This window comes from Micromys minutus (assembly GCF_963924665.1).
Source record: "Micromys minutus genome assembly, chromosome: 8".
NCBI lineage: Eukaryota > Metazoa > Chordata > Mammalia > Rodentia > Muridae > Micromys > Micromys minutus.
Window position 1 is genome coordinate 57,094,665 of NC_137977.1, and position 17,442 is coordinate 57,112,106.

Consider the following 17,442-nt stretch of genomic DNA (forward strand, 5'->3'; position numbering starts at 1 on the left):
GAAAGAACCTAGATTGAGTACTGTTCATCTGGTGGCGAATGAGTACACCCCAGTAGTGAAACAAAAACTATAATTTTGTTAAATAAATACAGTAACCAACTCAATGTTGCAATGTTGCTGATCTTTTTGGTCTCTCTGTCTTTCTCTGTCTCTCAGTCTCTGCCTTTTTGTCTCTCTGTCTGTCTCTCTATCTCTGTATCTCTCTATATATATTATGCACATACATATATACACAATACATATATACATATATATATAATCATCTGTGGTGTGTGTGTGTGTGTGTGTGTATGCACGCGTGCGCACATGTGCATGTTTTTACAATTATGGCTTCACCATTATCTGTAGCAAAACAAGGAATACACACTGTAAGTTTAAAAAAGTATAAAACTTCAATCATTTACTTGTAAATGTCACTTTTATTTTCTCAAATGAAAAGATTAAATGAGAGCTGTATCCAAGCTGACTAAATACAAGGTTTAGGTTGAGTCCAAAGTTTTTACTTCTCTATTATAAGAACCCTAGGTCTAAGCCTGGAAGCTTCTAGCCTGTATACAATCTAATCTTCCAAACTGATCGATTCAATCAGCTTCTCTTGGCTTCTGACAGAATTGCTCTGCCTACCTCACACTATTTGTTTTGATTTGTTCTACTGGATATTCTCTGTATTTACATTTCAAATGTATCTCCATTCCCCCCCACTCACTTCCCTCCCTCCCACTCCACTTGCTTCCATTAAGGTGATCATTCTCCCAACCACCCTCTCTGCCTCAGTGCCTTGGCATTTCCTACACTGGGAAAATTCACCTTCACTGGACCAAAGGCCTCTTCTCCCATTGATGCCAGACAATACTGTCCTCTGCCACATATGCAGCTGGTTGGTGTTTTAGTCCATGGGAGCTCTGGAGGGTTTGATTGGTTAATAATGTTATTCTTCCCATGGGCTTACAAACCCTTTCTGCTCCTTCAGTATATTCTTTAGCTTCTTCACTGGGGACCCTATATTCAGTCCTACAATTAGCTGCAAGCATCCTCAACTGTATCTGTATGACATGGCAGAGCCTCTGAGGAGGCATCCATATCTAGCTCCTTTCAGTAAACACTTCTTGACATCAGCAATAGTGCTTGGGTTTTGTGGATGCATATGGGGTGGATCCCTAGATGAGGCAGTCTCTAAATGATCAAAACAACGATGAAATTCCACCTCATACCAATCAGAATGGCTAAGATAAAAAACCCAGGTGACAGTAGATGTTGATGCTGATGTGAAGGAAGAGACACAATCCTCCATTTTGGGTGGAATTGCAAGCTGGTACAACCACTTTGGAAATCAGTCTGGCAGTTCCTCAGAAAGTTGAACATAGTACTACCTGAAGACCCAGGTATACCACTCATGGACATATACCAAAAAGACTCTCTAGCATATAACAATGACACATGCTCCATCATATTTATAACAGCCTTATTTACAATAGCTAGAAGTTGTAAAGAACCCAGATATGCTTCAATAGACAAATGAATTCCAAAATTGTGGTACATTTACATAGTGGAGTACTACTCAGCTATTAAAAACAATTACTTTATAAAATTCTTAGGCAGATGATGGAACTATAAAATATCTGAGAAGGGCCAACAATAGTCTCCATGAAACTATGACACATACTTACAATATTAATAACAGTTGATAAAGTTCTTCCCAGGCAAGGCAGTGGCTGTTCTTAGACTGTCAAAAGCCTCTACAAACTTCCAAACGTACCTTCTCCTGGTGTTTGGAATTTTCATCCTGTGGGCAACATCTCAGTGTCTGAGGCATGTATGACAAATGAGCAGGAATGTATACACTAGCCACAGGGACAGTCTAAAACACTTCGGTCCATAAAGGAAGGTAGCTCCAGTGCTAAGAGTTTTGACTAAACCTTAGTGACTGCAGCCTCCGTGCCTATTCTGCATGTGCATTCTGTGTTCCACAGAACATACATTTGAAACATAGGTAAGGTAGTTTTAAAGACAAGGTCTGAAGTGCAGACGAAGATGAGACTCTATGTCTCAAATATATAGTATGTCATATAAAGGGTCAGTGTCTCCTACCATTGCTTGGCCTCTACTTTAAATGCTCTGGGAAGAACATCGCTGTCACTGGAGAGGTTCTGGTCATAAGAGTTAATAGTAACCAGAGTCTTCTTGGAAATGTGTTATTAATGATTGACATAAATATCCCAACTGTTTCTTGTCCTTCTCTCTCTGGCTATCAACATGGATTCCAAACAGGACTGTGTCTTCACTGATACAGTGTGTTGATGCCTAACACTCTTTTATTCTTTTCCTGATAAATTGTATGACTGTACAGTTTTTGTTTGAACTGTACCAGATTTCAGTAAATATTTTATTTATAGATGTTTAAAGGAAAAAAAAATATATACATATATGCTCCATCCATGTACATACCATATATTCTATGATTTGGAACACATAGTCAAACTTTCCCATAGTTATGCCTAATTTCTTTTGACTTATATAAAATAGCCATTTTAGAGAATAGAATCTCATTTCTAAGTTATATATAGAACATTTACATAAACATCTTTAATTGTTGGTTTATTTCTTAGGTCAATAGAAACTATAAGGTAATTAGAATTGTATGCAATAGTGTAATTTTATGCATTTGTTTACATTTTTGTATTTCCAGATTACATCATTTTTTTCATAAGACAAATGGAAAAAATGATAAACATCCAATTTGCAACTGAGGGTGTTTTACATTTTGTGTTTGTGTCTAAAGAAAGTAATGCAAAAAAATGTGCTTATTTTAAAACAATTGTTTCCAAATATATTTAGTTGTATGTTCTTGAGATGTCATGGGATAACTAGTATCTCATTTCTTGTAAGAGCATGCTGAAAGATATTTCTTTTTATTTATTATTACTTTTAATATATTTAGTAAATGTTCTTTTTTCTTTTAAACTGCTTCTTTCTCTCTTTACCACCACCACCAATATTTTCTATGGGGTCCTTTTTAAAACTATTTAGGGGACTGGGAAAATGCAATCTTCAATTTATCCTCAGGTTCACTTCAGTACAATAACAGTAAAGCTTGTATAATCCTGCCACACAATACATCTTGCTTTTAAATTCACCCATAGTCTGTCTTTTTCTTCTTGGCTATGTCTCAACTTATCTAACTACCTGGCCAAAAAAAAAAAATACTTCAGTTTTGGTAATGACCCCCCTAGAAGAGATGAGATTGTATTTCCAGCCTCTTCTTTATGAGAGAATTAGGGGATGAGGGTTCTAGGAATGTAATGATTCAGTGTCTGTTTACCTTGTTGTCATATTAAGTTCTCTTCTGAGAAGATCCTTAGAAAATTAAATAATCCTTCTAAGTTTACCTTGTCATTTCCAAACCTTTGATTTCCAGCACTGAGATTTAGCTTGTTCCTAGAAAACAGCATTTATATTGGTATTGCTGGGGAGATAATAAATTCTGCTTTGAAGCTTCCTGGAACCTAACACAGGTATATGAGACACCAGGAGCTCTAGAGAAATGGTGTCTTTCCATACCAGACAGAACATTTCTCCTCCTCCTCTTCTCCTTCTCCTTCTCCTCCTCCTTCCTCTTCCTCCTTCTTTTCTCAGATCTCATTCACCTCATAACAGAGTCCCTTTCTCCTACTCCAACATTTTGGTGTGCATTAGCATCATGCTTTTGTTCTACAAGTCATCCTTCACTCTAAATCAATACTTAGTTCACTCCTCCTTTGGAAAAATGACTGCTACATGAGCAAAGCCATGATAAGTTGTTTAAGTTCTGTACATGGGTATTTACATGCTGCATAGTTCTGTAGCTGTAACAGAAAGTATATGATGGGAAAATCCACAAATATTCACTGTATCCCTATATAGGAAACCCATCTCAGGGTCCATATAAAACCTTGACTCAGTTTTTAATAGTTTTAACAATATATTTTATAGTGGATCTTCAATTTCCAGCAGATAAGTAGTTTAAGGTTTCTTTAAAATTAACTTTTGATATTTTAGAGTATGTATGGATTCACATTAAAATTAAATAAATGCACAGTCACCTTATGGGAATCCTGTTTCTACATGTATACACAAGTACAATAGTATATATTTAATGAACTTGCATCACCAAAATCTCAGAGCTAATATTGGGATTGACTTTGGATATCTACAGGTTTTTATTGAACATGTAATAGTAGGTGGCGGCCTTTCTTTTCATAATAATATATACAGAATATTTGCACTGCCCTAAAATCCTTTGCATTCTATCTAATTATATCCTCCCTGTTACACATATATACGTACATACATACATACATACATACATACATTTCTACATTAATACAGAAGCCACTGACCTTATTCTCGCCATTGTTTTGGCTCTTTGTAGTTGTCATACAGTTATATTCTTGGAGTACGTGACTTTTTCTATGCATCCTCCATGTGTTTTATGGTACAGTACATATTCGTTTTCATCATTGAATGCCATTCTGTTGTCTGAATGCACTGCTCTATATAACTTTCAGTTACTGTCGTACATAACAACTATGTCCAGTTTGGTCAATTATGAATAATGTAGCTAAACATGTTCCTGAGCCTGTTTCTGTGCTGTTGTCAGTTTTCCTAGTTAAATGTCAACAAACACATAGCATAATATGACAAACTAAATCACATTTTGCAAAGACTACAAAACTCTGTCACCATCACAGCTTCCTATCCTTACCAGTATTTGATGTTGTTAGCGTTTTGGACTTTGTTGATTTTAATAGGCATGTGATTGCACAGGTTACATTCATTTGTATTTCAAATTATATATCATGTTGAACATAATCCTGTGTTTTCATTTTATGTCTGTTTGTCTTAATACAGTGTCTATTTGGACTCCTGATCATTGTTAGTTTTTAGTTCTAATGGTTCTTTGTGTATGTTAATTAATAATCTGTTCTGATGAGTCTTTTGAAGATACTTTATCCTCATCTGGGAAGGGTCTCTGTTGGATTTCCTTTTAGGGTCTATTAGTATCCTCAGTATGCCTTGAATTTGCAATCTTCCTCTCTTAGACTCTAGAGTGTTGAAATTAAGAAGATATATTTTCATACTCAATCATATTCCAATTACTTAATCCTAGAAAGTAGTGTGTTTAATTTTTAAAGTTATTTTTGTAGAGCAAATTAAGTACTTTTAATAAGCTTTAAAGCATTTTTTGTTATAAAATTAGTACATTTGTGCTATAGATGGAATACACACATATCATCAATCCTTTTGGTCATGAAAAGCATTTAGGCTATATAAGATTATAGTTATGCATATACATGTTATATTGATGATATATCAAAAGTAGAGTATGTATAATGTAGTAAAGTATCATGTTGTAAATAGTTATTGATAAATAATACCTATGTCTACATTTTTTAAGTGAAGGCATACTACATTTTATAGTTGAATACCAGTCAAATTGATTGTTTTAAGTATGTCCTTACATTTTATATTTTAAATTAAATTAAAAATTAATAAGCAAGTTAGACAAATATATCAAACTATATATTTTTTTTATTTCTTAAGCATAAGTATCTGGAATGCAACTGATTTACTAAAACAACATTAAGTGTTAGGATTCATGATATGTACACAGAAGTCATCCTGCAGAAAGTTTATTTTCTTTCTAATTAACTCCCTAGGAAAAAATTGACAGTATTGTAAATACTCAAGTATTTCAGTTTATGAAGGACACTAACTCATATTCATTTACTGCATGATCAATTCTTTCCAACGATAAAATGGAAGTGAATAATTTGATCTATTCACCATTTCTAAAATTGCTTGGGGGTTAATTTGGTTATTATCATAGGTCACAGTTTTAGAGGTCAAAGTTCTGATAAGTGTGGATAAGGTAAATAGCAAGGAAACACAAGGAGGGGAAAGAATTTAGGTTGAATGAAGGAAGAAAGTAATAACTTATCAAGAGGGGTTAAGTGTGATGGGGGATGGGAGAACAGAGCAGAGAATTGGGTATAGGGAGGGATAACTATCACTAAAGAAATTTAAAAGTGTCATATGGAAAGCTATCCATATATTTTAAATGTATGTATGTATATGTGTAGAATGGGGGTTACTCTATACTGAGAGGACAAAGTCTCCTCTAGATAGTATTAGTTATAAGATAAATACTTTCTGTCAAGTATAGATTAATTCTTTTGAGGTTTTGGTCAGTGAGCTCCTATAAATTCCTCAAACCCCAAGGATTACTGCCATTGCTTATGCTTTTGGTATCTGTGGTGGTTATTCTAGGTTGTTAATTTGCATACATTGAAAAGATGTTGTGTACACTTGTGAGGAATTTCTCTTATTTGGATCACTTGAAGACCTTGCATAAACTGGAACATTCCAGGTAGGAGGAGATGCATTAAATTTGGGCCATACCTTTTGGTGACTATATAATGAATATGGAAGAAGGAACACTTACTCTTCACGTTTGCCCTCATTATCCCTGGCAAATTATTCACTTACTGGTATTAGAGCATTCTTATTCAGGATTCTGAGGTATACTGAGGACCAGCTTAGACATCCAGATATGTGGATTGAACAGCTACTGTAGTTTTAGACTTGCCATGAGGAGACAGACATTACTGAAACAGTCAGACCACAGCCTATAAGGTACTCTCTATATATGAGTGTGTGTATATGTATATATATGCATATATAATTATGTTTATATATGTATATATTTTATATGTATATAAACACACACACACACACACACACATATATATATATATATATATATATATATATGCATTCTCTCATTCTATTAGTTACAGTTACACTCCGTAAATTGCTAGTAATACCCTATTCATAAAGACACTACATAACTGGGTATAGGACATGGAGAAATTAAGCTGTACTAGCATGGAAGCTTCATTTCTATTGGCTAGCCCTCATTGTGCATAATATGTATGCTCTAGGGACAAAAGTAATCTAGAGTCTTATACAGCTGTATCCTGAGAACTATAATAATGACTGTCCTGGCAAACTATGCCTACTAGTCCATTGGTGGAACAGTTGTTTGGGAGTAACAATTTTCTAATTGGATACACTATCCACTCTACAGGACAGAACTTATGCTTTATAACCACTCCAAAAATGTGACTATCTAGGTTATAGGTCAGAGGAAAGAACTTAGCACTACTATTCTGCTAAATGGGCATAAAATAAACTGCCTCCTAAATTCTCAGGGTTAAATACATAGATTAGTGTCTTTCTCAACCCTCAACAGAAGCTTCCTTTTACTGTAGATGACAATTAATACAGAGACCCTGATTAATCAATATGCAGATAAGAAAGAGAGCGTGGGGTACATGGCTTTAAATAGAACAGCTATATCACATATGGACATCTGCCATGAACGGTATTTGTTGAAGATGGTCATTCAGTCTCATACATGGACTGGTACTAGTTATGAGTGCTGTTGCATTTAACAGTGAGTTAAAAATAGTGGTGCTGAAAAGTAGTATCGTGGCAAGCCTTTGGGAGAGACTGGAGGGAAGAAGGGGAAGGCAATGGGTTTGATTAGAAAGCGTTATACACATGTAAAATGTTACCAGACAATAGAGTTTTTCTTAAAAAGGAAGCAGAAACAAAACAATGCCTCAGCGAGGACAGACTTGCAAACTGCAGAAGATGCTTTATAGCTTGGGTTCTGTGTGGAAGAGGAGGCAGAAAGAGTGTAAGTGCCAAAGGCTATGGATAAATCCACGGAAAGTGTGTCCTTTGAACAGAATGGGACTGATGCACATATAAACTCACAAGACTGTGGTCGCACACACACACCACAAGCCAAATGGCACCACAGCACTGAGGGAGGACAAGGAATCTCACCCTCTAAGAAATAAGCTATCAATAACTGTTGGCAAGAGAAAATCAGTTTTCTCTAGTGGAGTGTCAAACACTCTATTAACTACACCAAGGGCAGGCCCACGGCCAGCATCAGTTGACCAACCTTCAGGCTCCATGGGTTTGTATGAAAATTTGTTTCATTTTGACACTTTTTGTTTTATTAATCTTTTGCTCAATTTTTTAATTTTAATTTTTGTGAGTTTTGTGTGACTATTTGTTTTATGGAGAGTGGAGAGAGAGAAGGGGAGAGGGAGAAGGAGTCGAGAAGGAAGAAAAATATGACCAAACTATAAAATTTTAAAAACAGGTTAGAAAATAAAAGGTAATATAATGCAGTCTGTTTTTAAGTATTTGTTGTTATATTACATACACAACCCTCAGAATCCACAAGTAAAATTCTGACTTTTTATGGAACTCTAAATCCAAAACATTTTACTAAAATGATTATATCCTAAATGCCAATTGGCTAACTTTGAATAATTTAATTTATTTTCTTTTGGTGCATTAGACAATGCCACTAAAATTTATCTTCCTATGAGAAGCCACCCTGACTGTGGTTATCTGCACAGTGAAGAATTGGGGTCAAACTTTAAAATTTTTGTAGATAAGTTAACTTCCATAAGTCTGAACATCTTTGTCTAATACTGGAGCAGAGTACTTAACTCATTACGATTGTACAAAGACTTACATAAAATAAAGTATAGAGCACACCCAGAAACTGACCACATTATTTTTGTAACAGCAACTCCATCCTAGGGACTGTGCAAACTGAAAAAGGCCATTATCACTAGAGGAAATAAATAATATTAAATGATACTCAGAGTTAGTCAAGCAAAATTTCAGCTCTGCTTAGTGCTAACAATTTCTGGTCTGGATGAGCTGCTGGTGGGGAAGTTATGATTGTGGTTTAATGTTGGAATGAAAATGTCATCCCAGCATCTCATTACCAACGATGAGAAAGGATATAGAGACTCGAGACACCGGGGTTAGGCATTATATTTTGTCACTGAGTGTCAAGACAATTTTTGGATACTCTGATTTTGTTTAAAAGATGTGGCCCACGATTAGATGGCACAGTAATGCCACCAAATAAATAATGCTTATATCCCAGTCCCCGCAGCGGAGTGATAGCCTTTGCCTAGAAATTGAATGAACAGTTTAATGGTAGTTCACATAGTAGCAAATAGTTGTTTGCCAGTTTACAATCACTTATGCTCATTCTCTCTCTGTCATTTTCTGAGCTATGTTGCAGTTAAGAAAGCTGTCATACAAAATGAAAGTGGCTTTTTCAAGCAGAAAACAAATGTACTCTGGCTGGCAGACTGGCATTTAATCATTCAGTCTCTTAGCGTCATTACTCTGCTGCTAGAGTAAAATGCCCTGCATTGTTTATAGGGGAGGAGACAGGCTGGGAACACCTGGCCCCTGTGGCATCTTTCGCCAGCCTCTGTAAGCAGGTATCAGTGAGGTCTTTGTTGTGCGGCCCAGAGGTGATCTTTCTTCCTGTGACATCTAGGTTATCAGCCACAGACCACTCTAAGGACGGTGGCTTTGGAATTCATGTCTCTTGGCTAAGGGGTGAGAGGTTTAGGAGTCAGCTGGCCCTCCTTTGGCTTGTACTGCAGTATAGCCTTCCATATCATGGAGATTAGAAGAGATTTAAAATCCGGTCTCTTGTACTGTTTTGTGATTTCTCCATGATATAAAGAAGTTAACAGATGTGAGCTTCAGTGTCTGGTGAGACTAATCATAATGAAAGCCACTGACTCTGAAAATATGAATATCCAGTGTTCCCGCTCCTTCGTTACCCTACTGTTCGTGTTAGCTAGATAGTGTCTGTGGAATGGAAGGCAAAGGTGTTATTAGATCCAGTTACATAGCAAAGGGTCAGATCATTCTTGCCCACAGGTTGCCACTTGCTTCCTCCTATTATCTCCCAGTGGCTCTTAATCAGACGGTGTTTGCTAAGGATTCTGATATTTTCCTCCGGAATCAAGATGTACCTAACCAGGAAGTAGAGAGTAAAGGCACACTGTTACAGAGGAAAAAGCAGTGCTTGATTCCTGCTCCTGTTTGCATATCTTATGAGCAAGAGGATTATCCACATCATACTGCAGTTGGTTGACTCAGTAAACTAAAAACTACATCTCTTTGGATCATCAAATCTTTGTTTCCGAGTTGTGTCCGGGCATTCTGTATGGATAAGCCGTAAAGTCCACTTACCATAGACAGCATTGTGGTATAAGCTTTCTTTTTTTTTTTTTCTTTTTATATTTATATATTTCTTTATGGGGGAGCACTAGCATAACTATAAAAAGTGTAGATGAAAACCTGCCATAAGGTTTCCTTAATTTCTTCAAAAATATAGAATGATAGGTAAAAGACCAGACATAATGGTTAAAAAAAAAAAAAAAAAAAGGTCTGCTAGTCATGAAATGGGAGAGACTAAACTGGGTTGCTTATTCCCAAGGAATGCTTAAAATTGCTGCATTTATTGTAATAAAACAAAAACTTAGAATGAAAACATTAAATTAGTGATTTATGTTGTTTACACTTATATGTCAAGGGTGTTGATGTAGATTCAAATCAGGCATTGGCTTAGGGTTTTTTGAAATAAAGTCTGTTACAACTAAATAAATGTTGTTTGTCTTTAGTCTGCTGTATCTTTGATTTTCTTCCCCCAATGAATGCCACACCATCTTCAAAATCCAATTAGGCTTCCTATCAGCAGCAGTGTTAGAAGTCAGTCTCTTCCAGGGATGTCTATACTGTAAAAAACAGTCTCTATTCCACCCAGTGCAAGAAAGATCAAGATTAATCAATGCCCAGTTTGCAAGAACATTTGTATTTCTACTGAAATTCGGATCCCCACTGAGCCTCCTAAGGAACTGGGAAATAAGAGAAACACCAAAAATGCTTTCATACTAGAAAGTGAAGTAAAACTCTGATTCACCAGTTTGCCAAATCCAGCCTCTAGAGCTGAAGTTAAAGGCACCATTTGCTATCAGGAGTTAGTAATAGGTCATTTGCTTTCAGTAGGAAATAGAAACAGATAAACCAAGGGGGAAAACTAAGGCAGCACCAGATAGAATGAAGTATTGTGTTATTAAAGTGTCAGGCAGAAACTTACACCAGTGTGGGATTATGTGAGTCACCTGGCACTCCTGCAAGTCAGAACCATCCTTCCTACTATAGTCCTGTCTTTCCTTTGCACACCATATTGCCATATCAGGCTCCTGGGTATTAATCTGCTCTTATTTCTACTCCTTGTGGAAAATTGTTTAATGCCATTGTCATCACCAACTATGCTCCGGACATTTTAATCGTGTAAAATGCTCTCCGTTGTTACACAGGGGAGTCTGCTTTTGAGCATCAGATGATATCATGAATGTTAAGGGCTTTGTATGTACATCTCTTTCCAACTCATTTTGTTAGCATCCCTAACATCTCAGATAATTTTAACTCATAGTCCTCTGTCATGTAGTTGTCTCTGTAAGCACATCCATTTTACTCTTGTGTTCTGCAAACCACTGTCTAAGCAGGAGTGACAGAAGGCATCAGAAGAGCTATGAGTATCCAGGATCATAGTGACAAACAGGATGCTAAGAGAAAGACTGGAAGTCCTATGGGAAATGTTATCAAAACAGAAAAGCAAAGAAGTGAAAGACATTTTGGGTATAGAATCCCCGGAAAAGAAAATAGAAGTGGGAGAAATTAATAAAATTATCTCAAATATTTTAGTTTGAACAAAAATAGTTTTCTTACAAATCATTTAGCAAGGATTTTTTTTTTTTTTTTTTTTTTTTTACTGCTCTTGTTAGCTAGTAGCATGTTTGTAGAGAAGCTAAAGAAAAATCTTCTCTGATTACTCATGGCTTTCTTCATTCATTCATCATCTTTCTTCCAGTGTGAGGTATCTATTGAGTTTCTAAAATCTCAGAATTTAAGTTCTCTTAAATCAACAACCTTGTTTATAATTCTCTTACGTTCTGACATGTGCCTCAATATTCTCTCTCTCTCTCTCTCTCTCTCTCTCTCTCTCTCTCTCTCTCTATATATATATATATATATATATATATATATATATATATATATATATTTTTTTTTTTTTTTTTTTTTTCCTCCATCAAGAGTGGAGTGTATTCAAATGAATCTATCACCCAGACATAGAATGAATTCCCTTTTCTATGTAAAGGCTAAGGGACAAAATGGGAAGAAAACTTAGAGGAGACAGTGAGTTGTACCATGATGTTATTATGCAACAAGGCAGGTCCAGGAGCCTATCATTGGATGAGAAGGAAGAGTAGGCGGGGAAAAGTTGAGGAAGGACAGAGGAGAGGGAAGCCAAGGAAGCAACATGGAGGGAGATGTTCCTGTTCCTCTCTGTGCATCTCTGTATACAGGTTGCTATGGATATTTTATAAGGGATGGGATTGTACAGGATGATCTGACTTATCTAGGTGGGCAAATTATAGCATATCAACTGGATGAAAATTTATTGTGTCATGTTTTTCTTTACACGCAATGCCAAGGAAATTGTGAGAGGGACTAAGGAATGGTAACAGAATGTGAGCGAAGGTCCCGGCTTTCCCGGCCAGCAGAGAGACAGTGGGGGCAGATACTACCAAGAATGCAGTGGCTGCTGAGATGAATTAGATAGTTCTTTATGGCCTTAGATCTACTGTGTTGTCAGAATTACCGTGGGAGTGACATCCTTGGTCAGAGGGAGCTGGGGGCCTCGCAGCATAGTAAGGTGCCTGGAAACTAGTGCTCACAGCCTTTTAAAATTTTTACCAAACAGTGGGTTTTAATGAGGAAGTATCAGTCCCTTCTCATGTTTCAATGTAAGCAAATTCTTTTTCTGTCAATATCAGATGCCAGACATAAACAAAGGTGGCAATGGGTTTTCTCTCTGGACCTTGATTCCTCTTCACTGACAGAGAAAGCGGTCTTTGAAATCTTCCCCGGCAGCGTGTTTCAAAGTAGAGTCAGATTGAGGGAGAAAGACCCTTCAGAGCTAAACCTAAGCAGAAGTTGCTGTTTCAGTTGAAAGTGTGCAGTGGTTGAAGAAATATATCCAGTGAAGTAGGTTCTTCTGACACCAACTCATAAAGGAATGAGGGCATCATTTTTTACAGAACGGGGTCAGTTAATACATACAGATAGACAGACCATGGGGTAAAACATATCCTCTAACCTTAAAATGACAACAGAGGAAGGAAAGAGTTTAAGAAATCAATATGGTGAGCAGCAGTAATCAGGAATGACCAACAAGTCACAGAATCAGGCTCCTTACCAATGGGCTTCTTAGAGCCATGTCTTTGGAGATCACCTTACTTTCTCCTGTTTCTGTGTTCAAATACTCTGACAAAGACAATTTAAGAGAGAAAGGGCTTATTTTTTCTCAAAGTTCCAGAGACAGACCTTCCTTCCTGGAAGGGAAACCTTGAAAATAAGAACTTTTTTCTTTCTTTCTTTTTTGTTAATTCAATGCATGACTCTAGCTGGACTGTATGTGTGGAACTTCTTTCCACCTATTCATTCAAACATAGTCTCCCATGAGTATCCCCAGAGTTGGAACCATTTCAACTAGGTGTGTCAGGAGGAATAATTTCTTGGTGAACTGAGATCCTGTCAGACCGATAGGTAACTCAAACTGCATGGGGAGCCTATGGGTTTGATGTTGAAGGAAAAACTTCAGACAAATCTTGTGCTCTACCAACACCACAGTTTTCGCTATGGTGTTCTGATATTGGTGATGGGGTTTGACCATATTCCTAGTCTCCCTTTTCTGTTCTTGGGAAAGAAAAAACAAATTAAAAGCTTTGTCCGATTTTCTTATTTCAACAGTGTAGTAATAAAATAGCCTGTTTCAGGAACTGCTGAGAGAGCACTGCTTACCCACAGTCAAAGACATAATTGGCATTATGACTCTTAGTTCCCTTCTTTGCCAGCAGATATCAATTTACTGATATTGATAATACACAGTAAGCATTGAGCTGATTTTTAAAAGAAGAAGAAGAAAACAAACCCTGAATGCTCGTGCTTCTGAAGCACTCAATGTGATTGGGATCAGTGGCTTCAATTGGAAACATTTTATTTGTTCCTATAATAAAAAGCACATAATTGTTATTGGTCCCATGATTCCTTCTGGTGAATACAAGCATGTTTGCCTTCACCCTAGACTTTATTGCTTTTTTATTCTGCATCATGCACTTTATTGATTTTTCTGTTACTATTATTTCCTTCAATAAGCCTTTTAAAAATAACACACTTGCTTTTTTTTTCAGCGTGTTCCCGTGTGCTTTGTTCTTATCCACAGTTTTCCTGGAACTGGGAATCAGACTGGAGTGCCTTTTTCCCTACTGCTTCACTCGTTTTTCTTGTTACCTCTTCTTCTTTATTTTCCCTATGATATTATATGTCAAGTTTTTAGGTGGAGCCATGAATCATCCCTTTTCTCCTCCCATTGCATTTAAGACCAATTGGGGAAAGATATAGGCAAAAGGCAAATGGAGATCAAAAAGTCAGACTTTACTGCTGATAAAGCTGGTTATTGAGTGAGGTCCCCTGCTGTAGATATTCCTGTACAGAGCTAGACAGCCTTAGGCATGCAGCCTTGCATATTGCAGGCTGCTCTTGCTGGTTACTCCTCCCTACTCAGTGATGCTGATTGACTGGCTCTGTCCTCTACATAGGCTAGCTTCAAGACAGAGTAAGAGGGGTACACAGTGAGGTGTTTTGACATAACAAGTACGCCCTGTACCAAACCTCTATTTTCAAATGCATAGCTCTTGTAATTTTCTGCTGGTCCTGTTCTGAACAAGTCATAGGAGCATTGTAAATAGGCTGGAAGCTTTCTTAGGGGAAAGCCTTTGAGACAACTTAATAAATAAACAAATAAATAGGAATAAAATTAATTAATCAATCAAACAAACAAACAAAAACAAAAAATAAAAACCCTCTGAGACCAAGATTTCTGGAGTTACCACAGAAAGTTCATAACCCATCTCTTGCACCTGAGTTAAAAGAAAATTAATTCAAGTTTATCTTTGCTTTCTCCCTGTGTTTTTAATCTTGTGCCTGTGAATCCTGCATGGATTGATAAGGTGAAAAATACTTAGACCAAGTAAACAGTGTGCCTTGAATGTCCATATTTAAAATAGATGTATATTTCCAACACTTTCCCTCCTAAATATGATTGCTATCATGGTCCTAGAGAGATAATCTTTGCTTGTTCAGAAGAGATATGACCTGTGTAGTTACTGGAAACAGAATCTCAAATAATTTCTATTGCCTGTATTCTTGGTGTTCAGTATTGCTTCAAAGACTGAAACTGACCTTTCTTGATCCTAAACTCTTTATATGGAATTTTATGATTTTATCAACACGGAATTCATTCACTTCCTAACCCTGTCATTCTGTATAAATGAATGAGGTGAAAATGAAGATTACAGGTCTGAAATGAGAATGTTGGAAGTTGGTAGGATATGCTGATTCAATGAAGACCTTGTTAGAAGGGGCACATGTGCAAATAACCACACAGCCCAGAGGATGAATGAATGCCTGGGATAAAAGCAATTCATACAATGAGATGCGGACTTTTCAAGTTGTCCCAAGGCTTTATCTATTTTTCGCTCTACATTAGGATATACAGCCAAGTCTCCCTATGAGAACTCATGCATGCATTTTATCCACAGTATCCATTTCATATTTTTCCTACCAGGTAGAAATGAAGGTGACATTACATGATAAACACAGGAGTTGCACACTCAAGTAGTTTCAATATTTGCAAAGTGTGGTGGTTAATAGTGCGAGCTCTTTAGTCCCAATGCCAGCCTTCCAATCTCAGCCCCATGACCATGAAGGTTATTTTACTTTCCTAGAACTCATTTTCCTCATTGGTCAGAAGGGATATGGTACTAAGACTCTGTGATGACTAAGTGAGAAATGCAGAGACTAGGGTAATGTGAAGAGAAAAGACAAACTTTAATAGTAGTTCAGAGATTTGAAGGGTGGACAAGGACACCAATGTGATTCAGCAGAGAAGATTCACATAAAAATATACATTCATGTGTATATGCATATGTACAAACAGAAAGGAAATAAGCTAACCTTATGATAAGTTTGACAAATTTTAAATGCTATCATCTATTTGATATATGTGAAACAATGTTTATTAGAGGGAAAAACTTTCAAGTCCCTTCTATGTCCCTTGAGTTTGTCTCTGTCCTCATTGTTATCCAAAAACATGCAATTGATATATATTGTTTTTATTAGGACAAAACAGTGTTCTGTAGACAGCATATTCAGTAAACATACAAAACATTATGAAATAACAGACAAGAAGCCACTAAAAAGAACTGAATTTTTTTTTTAAAGTAGACTCATCCAGTGTAATGAGGAAGGCACAGCAGTGGTCAAGTCTGTGGTAGTGACTAGGGCTCCTAATCAGCATTGTATTGTATATTATTTTATTAAATATATGTGTAATCTTCAGACTAACTGAGAATCTGGCTCTGAGACAGCGTTATACCTCAAACATCACTTCAAAAGAAAGCACAGTTCTCTCAAAGTATCTTCCAAGACCTCTGTCTTAGTTAGGGTTTTATTGCTATGAATAGACACCAAGACCAATACAAGTTTTATAAAAGACAACATTTAATTGGGGCTGGCTTACAGGTTCAGAGGTTCAGTCCATTATCATCAAGGTGAGAGCTTGACAGCATCTGGGCAGGCGTGGTGCCAGATGAGGTGAGAGTTCTACATCTTCATTCAAAGAAAGCCAGGAGCGTCCTCAGGCAGTTAGGAGGAGTGTCTCCAAGCCCACCCCCATAGTGACACACTTCCTCCAACAAGGCCACACCTTCTAATAGTGCCACTCCCTTACCCAAGCATATGCAAACCATCACAACCTCTTATCTGGAGGTGGGTGGTTTGTCCAACCTCTCAAACCAGCTGATAATAAATGCAAGACTTTGGAGATACACTTAATCTAGTAGACGAGAAAGTTGAGAACGGTCTGGAACACATAGGCATAGGGCAAAATTTCCTGAACAGAACACCACTGGTTTATGTTTTAAGATCAACAATAAAAAAATGAGACCTCATCAAATTACAAAGTTTCTGCAAGGCAAAGGATACTGCAAATAGGATGAAACAGCAACCAACAGATTGGGAAAAGATCTTTACCATTCCAATGGAGGGCTAATATCCAATCTATACAGAGAACTCAAAAAGTTAGACTCGAGAGAACAAAAAAACACTATTAAAACTGGGGTACAGAACTAAACAAAGAATTCTCAAATGACCAATATTTAGTGGCCGAGAAGGGCCTAAAAATTACTTAACATCCTTAGTCATCAGGGCAATTCAAATTGCTTCACACCAGTTAGAATCGCTAAGAACAAAACTCAGGTGACAGCAGATACTGGTGAGGATTTGGAGAAAAAGTAACATTTCTCCATTATTGGTGGGATTGCAAACTTGAACAAACATTTATGAAATCAGGCTGGTAGTTCCTCAGAAAAT